The 12,006-nt window shown below is 29.5% G+C and overlaps 1 pseudogene across 1 annotated transcript in view; it reads right to left on the bottom strand.

Annotated features, from left to right (window-relative positions):
- Positions 1 to 12,006, bottom strand: part of LOC143235798 (voltage-gated inwardly rectifying potassium channel KCNH6-like) — a 47,811-nt pseudogene that overhangs the window by 33,009 nt on the left and 2,796 nt on the right. Inside the window, exons 2-4 of the transcript XR_013019373.1 lie at positions 10,044 to 10,053; positions 9,040 to 9,217; positions 6,985 to 7,412 (exon numbers count right to left, since the gene is read on the bottom strand). The product of XR_013019373.1 is annotated as a voltage-gated inwardly rectifying potassium channel KCNH6-like (transcript). The remainder of the gene's footprint in view (positions 1 to 6,984; positions 7,413 to 9,039; positions 9,218 to 10,043; positions 10,054 to 12,006) is intronic.

Raw genomic sequence — 12,006 nt, 5'->3', positions numbered from 1 at the left:
TTCGTCCAATATATCTTGGGGTAGCTACTGTAGAATGTAAAATAAATATATATTCATATCTTTGCTCAATACAAATGACCGATCAGGAAACAACATGGCTTATCTGTCGGTAGTTGAATGAAAATTGTTATAATTTAAAATATCCAAATCTGTATGAAAAAAAATATGAGATAGGACTGAAGAGTGCATAGATTATCTATTACTGTCTCTTGAGAATCATAACCTAAGTTACAGTAAAACGTTAAATTTTAATAATACAGTACCAAAGAACAATAATAAAATTATTTGAAAAAAATAAAACTGCAAACAGTAACACCTCCACTGTTCAAAAAATAAACAGTGAAATTCCTCCTTCTAGTACAAGTTTTGCTTCACGTTCATACATTTTCGTTCGGTTTTACACATCCTTTTCAACATAGACATTAAGTTCTTTACAGTATCCAGTGTCATCATAAACACTATTTGGTTCTCGTCTTCTTGTCAAAGTCCACTTAGACCCATTTAGGTACTTAAGAAAATTTAGGTACTTACTTATCACACTCTGAAATACTTTTCCAATTTCTATTGCATTTGCTACCTGTTTTAACTCGCAATTGTCGGGCACTTGCCAACTGTTTTCCAGTAATCGTTTGGTCTTTCTTCTCCAAAATATCCTCTTCTATTTTTGTCAAGTTACATTCAGGCTGATTCAACAATGGGAGAACCACGATTAAATGGAAAAAAATTATTATTCTTATGTCCTTATCAACTGTTTGTCTTACTCTAAGATAATAAACGTTAGGCCTATCACATCTACCAAAGTTAACTTTACGCTGATTTTTTTTTTTGGCCATTACTCTCTTCTGCTCTTGTCTGTCTGTTTGTCATTACCCTCCCATACTATTTATATGGTTATTACTAAATTGTCTATTTACTATATTCTCTAAATCAAAATGTTACAAACAAAACTTCCAACAATCGTATGTTTGTAACACCATTATGCTAAAAATTAAACAAACATAATATATTCATGCACAAAATAACTAGATAATAATATCTATACTAAATAATCTTTTATAACACATAAAATGAAAGAATCACAAGGGTTTTTTTTATTGTTTCATTATGCCACTATTATTAGCATTATTTAAAGTAGCATTTTAACGTTATTACACATAAAATATGTAATTCACTTCAAAGTTTGTTTATAGCTCAAACTTTAGAAATCAAATAAATGTTCTTCAGTAAAACTGTATAATATTTATTTTTTGAAAATGCATTCTATCTTCCAAGTAAGCATTACATTCTTTACCAAATTACTAACGTTTTAATTATTTACTTGAATAATAAATTGCCTATTTTAACTATTCCTCTTTGGACCATTATTTGTTAATATTAGTGCATAATTTTTGTATCATAAAATATTTTATAAAAGAACTACCAATTGTTCATTGATTACAAATAAATGGTATTGTAATAGCTACACTTCTCAATACATGTGTTAAGTCAATACCTTCTTTTTATATCTTTATAAAAATTTATTACTTATTGTTTCAAATTTTCTTATTCTAATCTTACATTTGCATTTGGTGCTTACACAAAGTCACATCATAAACACCATAATCACAAAGATATGAAAATTAACCAGTGACAATTTTCAAAAGTAAAATATACTTAATAGTTATCAAACAAAATATTTCTAAACCTATAGATTACTATGACATACAATTAACTATTATTGAAATAACCATCATTTAATAAACTTCAAAAAATAAATGATTTTATCCCAACATATTAAACATTCTATGTCTAAGTCAATAAATCACAAGTCAAATAGCAGCTGGACACATTCTATGTTTAAGTCAATAAACCATAAGTCAAACAGCAGCTGGATACACTATATTAACATGACTACTATAAGAAATATCATAATATGCACTGACAAAACAGTTTAATTCCTGTTAAACTTCATACTATCATATTCTGTTTTATCACATGTATCATGTATTTTATGTAGATAACATTCTCGTGCACTGATAATGGAAGAACTAATTCTCGTTAAATCCCAGTTGAATAGGGCTGCACAGTTAAGAATCAGCAATGCCAAAGAGCAAAGAAAAAATTGCTAATCACAAGCTATTATTCAATTAAGTTATATTATCCAATTGTAGATAACATAGTCATAGAATTACACTAACCAATTATTATTGGATCTTGTGAATTAATTGATCATATTAGTCTATATTTGTTGGATTTTGCAAGAAAACTAAATAAGGATAGAAGATAGCAACACTATCCATGACAAACAGTTGTCAATACAAAATATAAGATTTGACCAACACTCTTATATAATATCCATGGCTAAGAGTGATTTCTATTTTGTTTTTTTCAATAATAAATTATTAACCATGAAATCTTAGGTCCATGGTCTGGCACACTACCTGCCAGGTTCAACTCAATCTATTAAAGTTGTTACAAAATATAATTTCTAGAAAATTAATCAAACATATCCTGCCCTTGTATATATCAAATAATCATAACGAAAATAAATTGCAAGAAATGTTTTACAATATCTGTTAAAAGGAATTTCATTAGACAATCATTATCAAAAAATATATATTTTTTTAACAACACAACATCTAAGTTATGTAGAGGATAAAAATCAGTCATCTTCATATATTATTGGTATAAACCTACTTATTAGATCTTTAAGTTATCATTACTTTATAATCTGTTGGTTATCAGGTAAAGTCACAGAAAAGGAGAACCTAAGTCACTTTTAAGATCTTTTCATTTGTTTCTCAATGGGACAACAGCAAAATAAGGGATTCAATTCCCTTCAACAGACATAGCACATAGCTGTACATGGCCTCATTATTAAAAAATAAACACAAGAAATATTTTGGTTTAATAAGATTAATTATGAAAAACGAATGAGATAAATACATTTTGTATTCAATCTCATTCACTTAACTATAATTTATAATTACAAATATTTTTAACTTTCAGTAATACAGTTACACTAACACGAAAGTTCCAAAAGTTAAAAAGTATTAAAATGTGATCACTATTTCTAATTATATTTACAAATACCGAAATCAGAATAAAATGATAAACCGAATAATCTTAAAATATTTAGTACACATCTCTCCCATTAATCCCCATTTCTATAGTGTAATCTGTTTCTTCTATTAAGTGTAGATTAAATATTCATTTCCATAAATTTGTTAATCTTAGAAAAAGCTTGTCACACACTATTAATTAAAATTGACTTTAATTAAAATTTTGAAATAAATTTTTACTGAATAGTAATTTTCATCTAGTGGGAATTAACAAAATTAATTTTATGAACCTTACCTACAATTCCAAAAGTTATGCTTCACCATAAAACATTATACAAATTCAGACATATTTGTAGAAGCTCAAAGCATTTTTCTTCAATTATGAACCTTTCATTTCTTGTAGAAAATATTTTGTACAATAGAAAGAGAGTATTAGTATAAGAAAAATATACAGAAATTTTAAAATTAATGGTATGAGAGAAAAAACAACCTATTTCTCAACTCAATTCCAGTTCTGCATTACTTCCAGATTCCATAAATAGGAACAACTGTAAACTCCATAATAATATAATTTTAATGTTAAAGTTTTCACTTACACTTTTATAGAGTAACAGTTTAAATGACTGTCTGCATGATCTAAATAATGTCCATATAACAATCAGCTGTGGAACGTTTTCTAATTATATATAAAACTTTGAATGTTTCTAAATGCAGAACAAAATAAATCAAACATCTTTAACATGTGCATTATAAATTTAAGATATTAAAAATAATTCAGTACAAAGGTTTGTAAGTTATGCTTATTATATAGTTCAACAAATTAAGAGAGCAAGAATACAGTAAGCATGAACAAAACTCACTGGTGTGAAAATAATGCAAGTAGTACTAACACTAACTGAAGTACACAAACGGTGTGTGATAATGAATACTGCTCATCTTTCAGTGGTGAGTAGTTCACACATTACAGATAAATCCATACATAAATTTTGTAAATGGGCTTCTTTAACATCTGTAGAAGAATTTACAGTAAATGCTGAAGTTGCTCATTAGAATCTGTCAGTTTTTTGTTTCTTTTTCAGGGTTCTAATGTTAACAGACTGTGTTAGTCACTACTAAGCTGAGACCGAGTTAACTCCAGCAGTGCACATGCTGCAATATTCTGCTACACACAAAACTGTCACTGCAGAATTTAATGTGGCCCCAGAGTAGTGGAAAGATTTTGAAAATATTGGTAATGCACTGAATCATATTTTAGGTGACGAGGTTAGGACTATACATGTGCCACAATCCAAAGACAGAACTGCTACTTGGTGAACTTAACATTACAGAAGTGTCAGAGTAATGTTTATAGCCCTCAAACTGACCTTCACTGAGCAACCTGCACCCATGTATCTAACTAAACTGTTCATAACAGATTTCATGAATGTTGATTAAAAGCCAGATGATGCACTCAAGGCCCAGTTTTCACCACACAGCACTGTTCTGTAAATTGTGTTTACATCACAACTGGTAGCTTTATCAAACAAGATTTGTATCCCCTTTACAAACAAACTTTAGTTTCATCTTTTCAATTGTGGTAAATAAGTTTGCGTATTGTAGCTCTAGAGTAAATGCAGCTGGCAATAGTGCGGGAATTTCATAATTAAAAAATTGCAATGATCTAATTTTTGATGAGTAAAGTTCCTTATCTGCAAACCTGTATTAAGATGACATCCTACACCCTGTTGTAGGATTTCTTTGCAGGTGCCATAAGAGACAATTTCACACTAGTAGAGGATAATGCCAGATCCTACACTGTCAGGTAATCCACTGATTACTTAGAGCAGCTCAGGATTGATGTGATGGAGTGACAAGCAAAATAACCAGACTTCAAACATGAATGGGCCAAACAGTATACACACTGACTGCAAAGTAATTCCCTTGCCAAGATTGGGAATCTTCAGCAAACCTTGAGAGACGAATGGAATATTGTGTCTCGAGGCTACATGAAAAGCACTGTCAAAGGTATGCCAGCATACTGTCAGTAATGTATAGAAGATAAAGGAGGGTAATTATGAACACTAGTTTTTGAATTCCTCACATTTTCATGTTGTATACCGAACTTATAATTAATATTGTGGTACTTTCCGTTCATTTTATTTAAGTCATGCTCGAACTGAGTTTGCCATGCAACTATTTTGTCTAGGCTGATTAAAGGAATGGGAGAACAAAATTGAGTTTGGTTTGTTCTCATGTGCAATGCTACTAATGTAAAAAAGTAGGACTAGGCCTACCATGGTTACAGTCTGTTTACATAAAGCCTGGGACTTACTGAAGTGTGTGAATCTATGTTCATATTAGAATATTAAAGTCACCATGGAAAAGTGTGTGTATTCAGTGATAAGTTGCTGTGTTTGATAAGGATGTACTTTAAGTAGGTAATGAAAAAATAAGTTATAAGTTAGTAAGACCTTCTTGAGTGATCTACCTACCACATTCAGTATCTTGATTTTAGTTCCCAATAGATAAGTATGTGAAGAAGAGCTACCTGGCAAAACACTAATAATTCCAGACAATCAAGGCTAGATTGCAGGGATCCATTCAATGTAGTGGACACTGAAATGGATGAAAGGGTCCTTTTTTTTTTCTCTCTTACAACATATTACATACCTTTCTTCCAAGTGGATAATTTTTATATTTTCTCATTCTAATGTTTCTTCTAAAGCATTTTCAACAAAACTGAACACATTTATGGTTTTCAAAGAGGGTGTATTCTTCATGTTTCTTTAAGTTATTACTTGATGAAATATTATTTCCATGTGTTTTTTGATGTGATTTTAAATAAATATTTTTAGTAAAGAACTTTCCACACACTGCACAACTGTAAGGTTTCTCCCCAGTGTGTGTTCTTTGATGTTTTTTTAAGTTTGAATTTTTTCCAAAATGTTTTTCACAAATTGCACAACTGTAAGGTTTCTCCCCAGTATGTATTCTTTGATGATATTTTAATGTACTGTTTGTAACAAAGCATTTCCCACATAATGCACAACTGTAGGTTTCTCCCAGTGTGAGTTCTTAAATGACTTTTAAATCACCCTTTGATGCAAATTGTTTTCCACAAATTTCACAACTGAATGGTTTCTCCCAGTGTGTGTTATGTGATGTCTTTTAATGCTGAGGTTCTAGAAAACTGTTTTCACAAATTTCACAACAGTAAGGTTTTTCTCCAGTGTGGATTCTTTGATGTATTTTTAAATTTGAGTTTCTTACAAAATGTTTTCACAAATTTTACAGTTGTAAGTTTTCTCTTCAGTGTGTTTCTTTTCATGTTTTTTCAAGGCAGAGTTTGATCCATACTGACTTTTGCAAATTGTACAACTGTAAGGTATCTCCCCAGTGTGTGTATTTAGATGACTTCTTAATGAATCCTTTGATATAAAATGTCTTTCACACACTGCACAACAATAAGGTTTCTCCCAGAATGTATCCTTCTGTGATTTTTAAGGTTTGTACTTCCAGCAAATTGTTTACCACACACTGCACAACTGTAAGGTTTCTCTCCAGTGTGTGTTCTAAGATGTATTTTTAAATTTGAGTTTCTTACAAATTGTTTATCACACACTAAACAACTGTAGGGTTTCTCCCTGTGTGTATTGTTTCATGTATTTTTTAAAATACTTCTTGTTACAAATTTTTTTTCACAAACTGTACAACTGTATGGTTTCTTCCCAGTATGTGATCTATGATGTACTTTTAAGTCACTATTTGTTCTAAATTGTTTTCCACATACTGAACAACTGTAAGGTTTCTCTCCAGTATGTATTCTTTGATGTTCTTTTAAATCACTCTTTCGCCTAAATTGTTTTCCACAAACTGTACAACTGTATGGTTTTTTCTCCAGTATGTATTGCTTGATGTTGTTTTAATTCACCTTTTCTTCTAAACTGTTTTCCACAAATTATACAAGTGTATGGTTTCTCCCAGTGTGTATTGTTTGATGTGATTTTAAGGTATATCTTGACACAAAATGTTTTCTACAAATTCCACAACTGTAAATTTTCCTCTCACTGTGATTTCTGTGATGTTGTTCAGAAGAACTATTGCTCTTAAAATGTTTTCCTAAAAGTGCACAATAATAAGGTTTCTCTCCAGATTCTATCCTCTCTTTTTGTGTTAGATTTTCCAATGTTCTAAATTCCTTTCTACTGGTTACATAACTGTACGTTTTACTATTACACTGAGGTATATTCAATTTGTTTAGGTTATTTCCATTTAAATTTGTTTCTCCACATATAACACTATTTGATTTTGAGGAGTTCACAACTTCTGTAAAGAAATCTTGTTTTATAACATGATAACTAGGACACTGACTTTCACAGCAGGTCTTCACATCTGAAATAGATATAAATGATGGTTGATGATAATTGAGATCTTTGATGAACTTCTAGATATATATTTAATGTTCTCATACGATAAATAACAATGTGAAAATATTAAAGCTAAAAACTGATTATGACACACTTTGCATACATTCACACTGAATAGAAACCTTTATACCTGAATCAGAAAAGAATTAGAAACAAACTGTTGGTAACAATCCATTTTCAAGAGGAGGTTTTTAGTAGATAAAGTAAGTTCATCTGTAGAAATATGACAAAATACAGTGATAAAAGCAATGGAATTTTAACTAGTATCTTTAAATCTTAACTTTTAAAATTTTCCGATATGAAGTGGTTGATTATTATCAAATCTTCTAATGATCTGTTTGCTTAAATATACAATTAATATTATGTTCAATGTTCTATGTGCAAGTTAAAAAATTAATATAAATGCTCACGTTTAGACAATACTAAAATTTTATAAACATACTACTTTTCTTTTATCAAGTAGAGATATAATCCCTCTGATTAAAGCTTTGTGATTACTATCTTTCACAAAATGCAAATCCTATATTCTACAAGGATAGCAGTATTCCATATGTCACATTTATATAAATAAATGATAAAAATATACTCTTTGTATGTGTTGAAACTAATTCACAAAATGGGTTTTAACCATCAGTCAGAGAGTTTATACATGGAAAACCATGATGATAGAGACTGGTCAATTGTAGTTTCTTTTGTTTCATTTTTACTTTCCTCTTTATTCAAATAAGCTTTTTTTTTGATTTTATCATTTCAAACCCGTCACACAAAAAATTACTTTCTATATACAATTTATAAATTACTATCAACAGATGCTCAGGTGTAGCAATACTAAAGTATTTATCAATATACTACTTTTCTTTACATCAAGTTGAGGAACAATCCTCTCATTAAAAGTTATTTGATTACTATCTTTGACAAGTTCAAATAAATTACAGAAATATACTCTATGTTGACAATGGTTCCAGCCATTGAGTCAGGATTTGATTACATATGAACCATGAGGCAAGACAAGTGATTATAGTTTCTTTTTTCATTTTTCAGTAGCAATTACTAATTCATATTAAATGTTTTGTTGCCATTTGATCCTTCAACTTGTCACAAAAAAAACTACAGGTGTAGCAATACTAAAATATTTATCAATATACTACTTTTCTTTACATCAAGTTGAGGAACAATCCTCTCATTAAAAGTTATTTGATTGCTATCTTTGACACAGTTCAAATAAATTACAGAAATATACTCTCTGTTTATGTTGAATTTAATGGTTCCAGCCATTAGTCAGGATATTTATACATGATGAACCATGAGGCAAGACTAGTGATTATAGTTTCTTTCTGTTTCATTTTAGATAGCAATTACTTTCCTCCCTATTCATATTAAATGTTTTGTTGCCATTTGATCACTTCTAAACTTGTCACAAAAAAAAAAAAAAAACCTAATTGGTAACTGAAAAAAACAACATAAAATTTGTACAAGTAGACTTCAACTTAATTTCGTCTCATTTGGTTTAATAAAGTTCAAGAATTATTGAGAGTTAATATATTTTTTGGGCCATTATTAATGCACTTAGACATTTTGATGTTTGTACTTACCAGATGTACTATCTAACACAGATGCAATTTCTTCTTGAAATTCAGTTTTCATTTTCACATTTGTGTAATTATAACTTGAACTATCCAGATCATTATCATTGCTGTCACTGAACTTTGAAATAACATCACCTTCTAACACATGATCAGGCTGTTCTGCTTTCACTTGGACATGGATGTTCTGAAATCAAACAACATGCTTCTAATGTCTATAAAATAAATGGATGGTGTTATAATTATGTGAAGTCAGCAAAGGTAATGAGCTTAAAATGTGATAAAATAATAATTAAACCTAATTCTTTAAACTCAAGAGGGGAATCAACATCATGTAGCCAAAACAACCCGAGGGAAACAGTGTGTTATTAACAGGAATGACAGTTTAGGTATTTACCACCTTCTACAGTTTGGACTGTGGTAATATACACTACACATTCATTCAGTGGATGTGCTTTACTGTACATCCAATTTCAAAACAATTCATTCAATAAAACGTGAGATATAGCAATTCAAATTTTGATTCAATTTCTTTTTTCTTTCCTTATTAAAAGTATGCAAACTACTTGGTAGAAAAACATATTTACCTTCAATAGATTTATTTCAAACACGATATACTAACAGATGTTTACAATTTACAATTAGATGTCAAATTTGGTTTAAATATAAGCCACATTTGAAAAGTTATTTAAAAAACTCATTAAATTTTGACTAAAACATTCCTGTGAGTTATCAGTTTGTGGTTTTTATAACAGCTTCACCTAAAAGTAAAGAACTGTTTCTAAGTTTTTAGTCAGTCAGAATAAAGACACCTGATTTAGATCTAAAGAAACTATAGTGTAAAACCATGTGCAAGTACACAAGTATTCTTTTGACCATGTAAACTAGATTAATAGTTTCTAGCTTAGGTTTTCTAAAACACCTGATTTTGATCTAAAGAAACTATAGTGTAAAACCATGCGCAAATACAAAAGTATTCCTTGGTCCATGCAAACAAGATTAACAGTTTCTACCTTAGGTTTTCTAAAGAATAATACAGGTGAACCATTATATTCTCTTCCAAATTTAGCAGATTTTTGCTAAATTTATCCTTATTAAAGAGCATCATGTTATATTAGCATATAGAAATAGCATAGATAATGTTGTATTATAATACAAAACTGTTAATCTAGTTTCAATGGCATTGCAAAAAATGAAGTTACTAACATTATTTTAAAGAGGAAAAGTTACCATCATGTATTTTAAAGAATCTGATTGGTTCTGTAAAGTATGGGTCTGTACTGAATAACAGATTTGCAATCCTAAAGCTAATACAGGTTACTATCAAGTGTCACTTACTTGTCATAGTTTGTTAGAGTGTATTAACAAAATGTCATGTTGTCTCTTCAAACACACCTAAGGTGTGAAATAAAAAATGCAGCTGAAGAGGAACCAAGTTAGTAATTTAACTCTCACAACAAGAGCTCAGTCAATCTGACAAACCACATGATCTCTTTGTTCTGGTTCAAGGGTTTTAGAGATTTGATACTATTATATTTTAATGCAGAAGGTATATCTTCACAAAATATGACAGTCCTTCAATAAATGTAATAAGTATTTTACAAACCCAAAGTCTTACTTTCTAGTGAAGTATTCTAAATAATAATAATAGAAATAAAATGTATATATGTTGAATGTTTGTTTTAAACTATGTATGGAAAGTGATTTTATGATAAGATAAAATGCTTTTCTTTATCTAGTATTTCATTTGTACAATCTCTAAAATATTTAATTGCATTTGAAATGTTTATTTAAAGTAAAACTTCATTATTTATCTACCCTAAATCTATAAAGGTTGGACAACTTTACTCACCTCATAACCATGAAAACACAGAAAACATAACAAATTGCCCTTTATCTACCCTAAATCTATAAAGGTTGGACAACTTTACTCACCTCATAACCATGAAAACACAGAAAACATAACAAATTGCCCTTTATCTACCTAAATCTATAAAGGTTGGACAACTTTACTCACCTCATAACCATGAAAAAAACATAACAAATTGCCCTTTATCTACTCTAAATCTATAAAGGTTGGACAACTTGAAAACACAGAAAACATAACAAATTATCTACCCTAGATCTATAAAGGTTGGACAACTTTACTCACCTCATAACCATGAAAACACAGAAAACATAACAAATTGCCCTTTATCTACCCTAAATCTATTAAGGTTGGACAACTTTACTCACCTCATAACCATGAAAACACAGAAAACATAACAAATTGCCCTTTATCTACCCTAAATCTATAAAGGTTGGACAACTTTACTCACCTCATAACCATGAAAACACAGAAAACATAACAAATTGCCCTTTTTTTTCTATACTGATTTCATATTGTGACATCAAACTACATTTAATAAGTAGATTTAAACTCCTAACAGTATACATCTATTTATAATTACATTTTATTGTTTTATTGCCTTTTGAACCACATCCAATTATTAGTCTTGCTATTTATAAGTTGCAGAACATTACGCTATCTAATTAGCTTAATCACAAGTCACTCATGTGTAGGCCGTATAAGACATTTTTATAATATTACTTATTTTACCTAATATTTCCTTAACTTCTTATTGTGATGAAATTTTACCCTAACATTTTATACTAATGGTAGAAGTACACTGAACTTTTATTTAATTAAATAATGCACCAAAGAACACGAGAACAATAACCTGCAAGAAGCAGACAATTTCATCTAATTATCACAATTCTATTTACATGTAACAAGGCCATAACAAATTTGTCCAAGCTAGTTATCTTTCTCATAGGAATGAAGCTTCTCTGAAAAAAAAATGACAATTCCATTTTCAGAACAAAAGTAATATTATATATCAACTAATAGGTGAAAACCTTGGCTTTTAATGATTATAGATAATATAGAATCAACCATAAAAGAAGACTATTAAATCCTGATTTTCTATTTAATAG

This window comes from Tachypleus tridentatus, chromosome 12, assembly GCF_004210375.1.
Source record: "Tachypleus tridentatus isolate NWPU-2018 chromosome 12, ASM421037v1, whole genome shotgun sequence".
NCBI lineage: Eukaryota > Metazoa > Arthropoda > Merostomata > Xiphosura > Limulidae > Tachypleus > Tachypleus tridentatus.
Note: the sequence above shows the minus strand (reverse complement) of the source record. Positions and strands in the feature narration are given on the sequence as shown.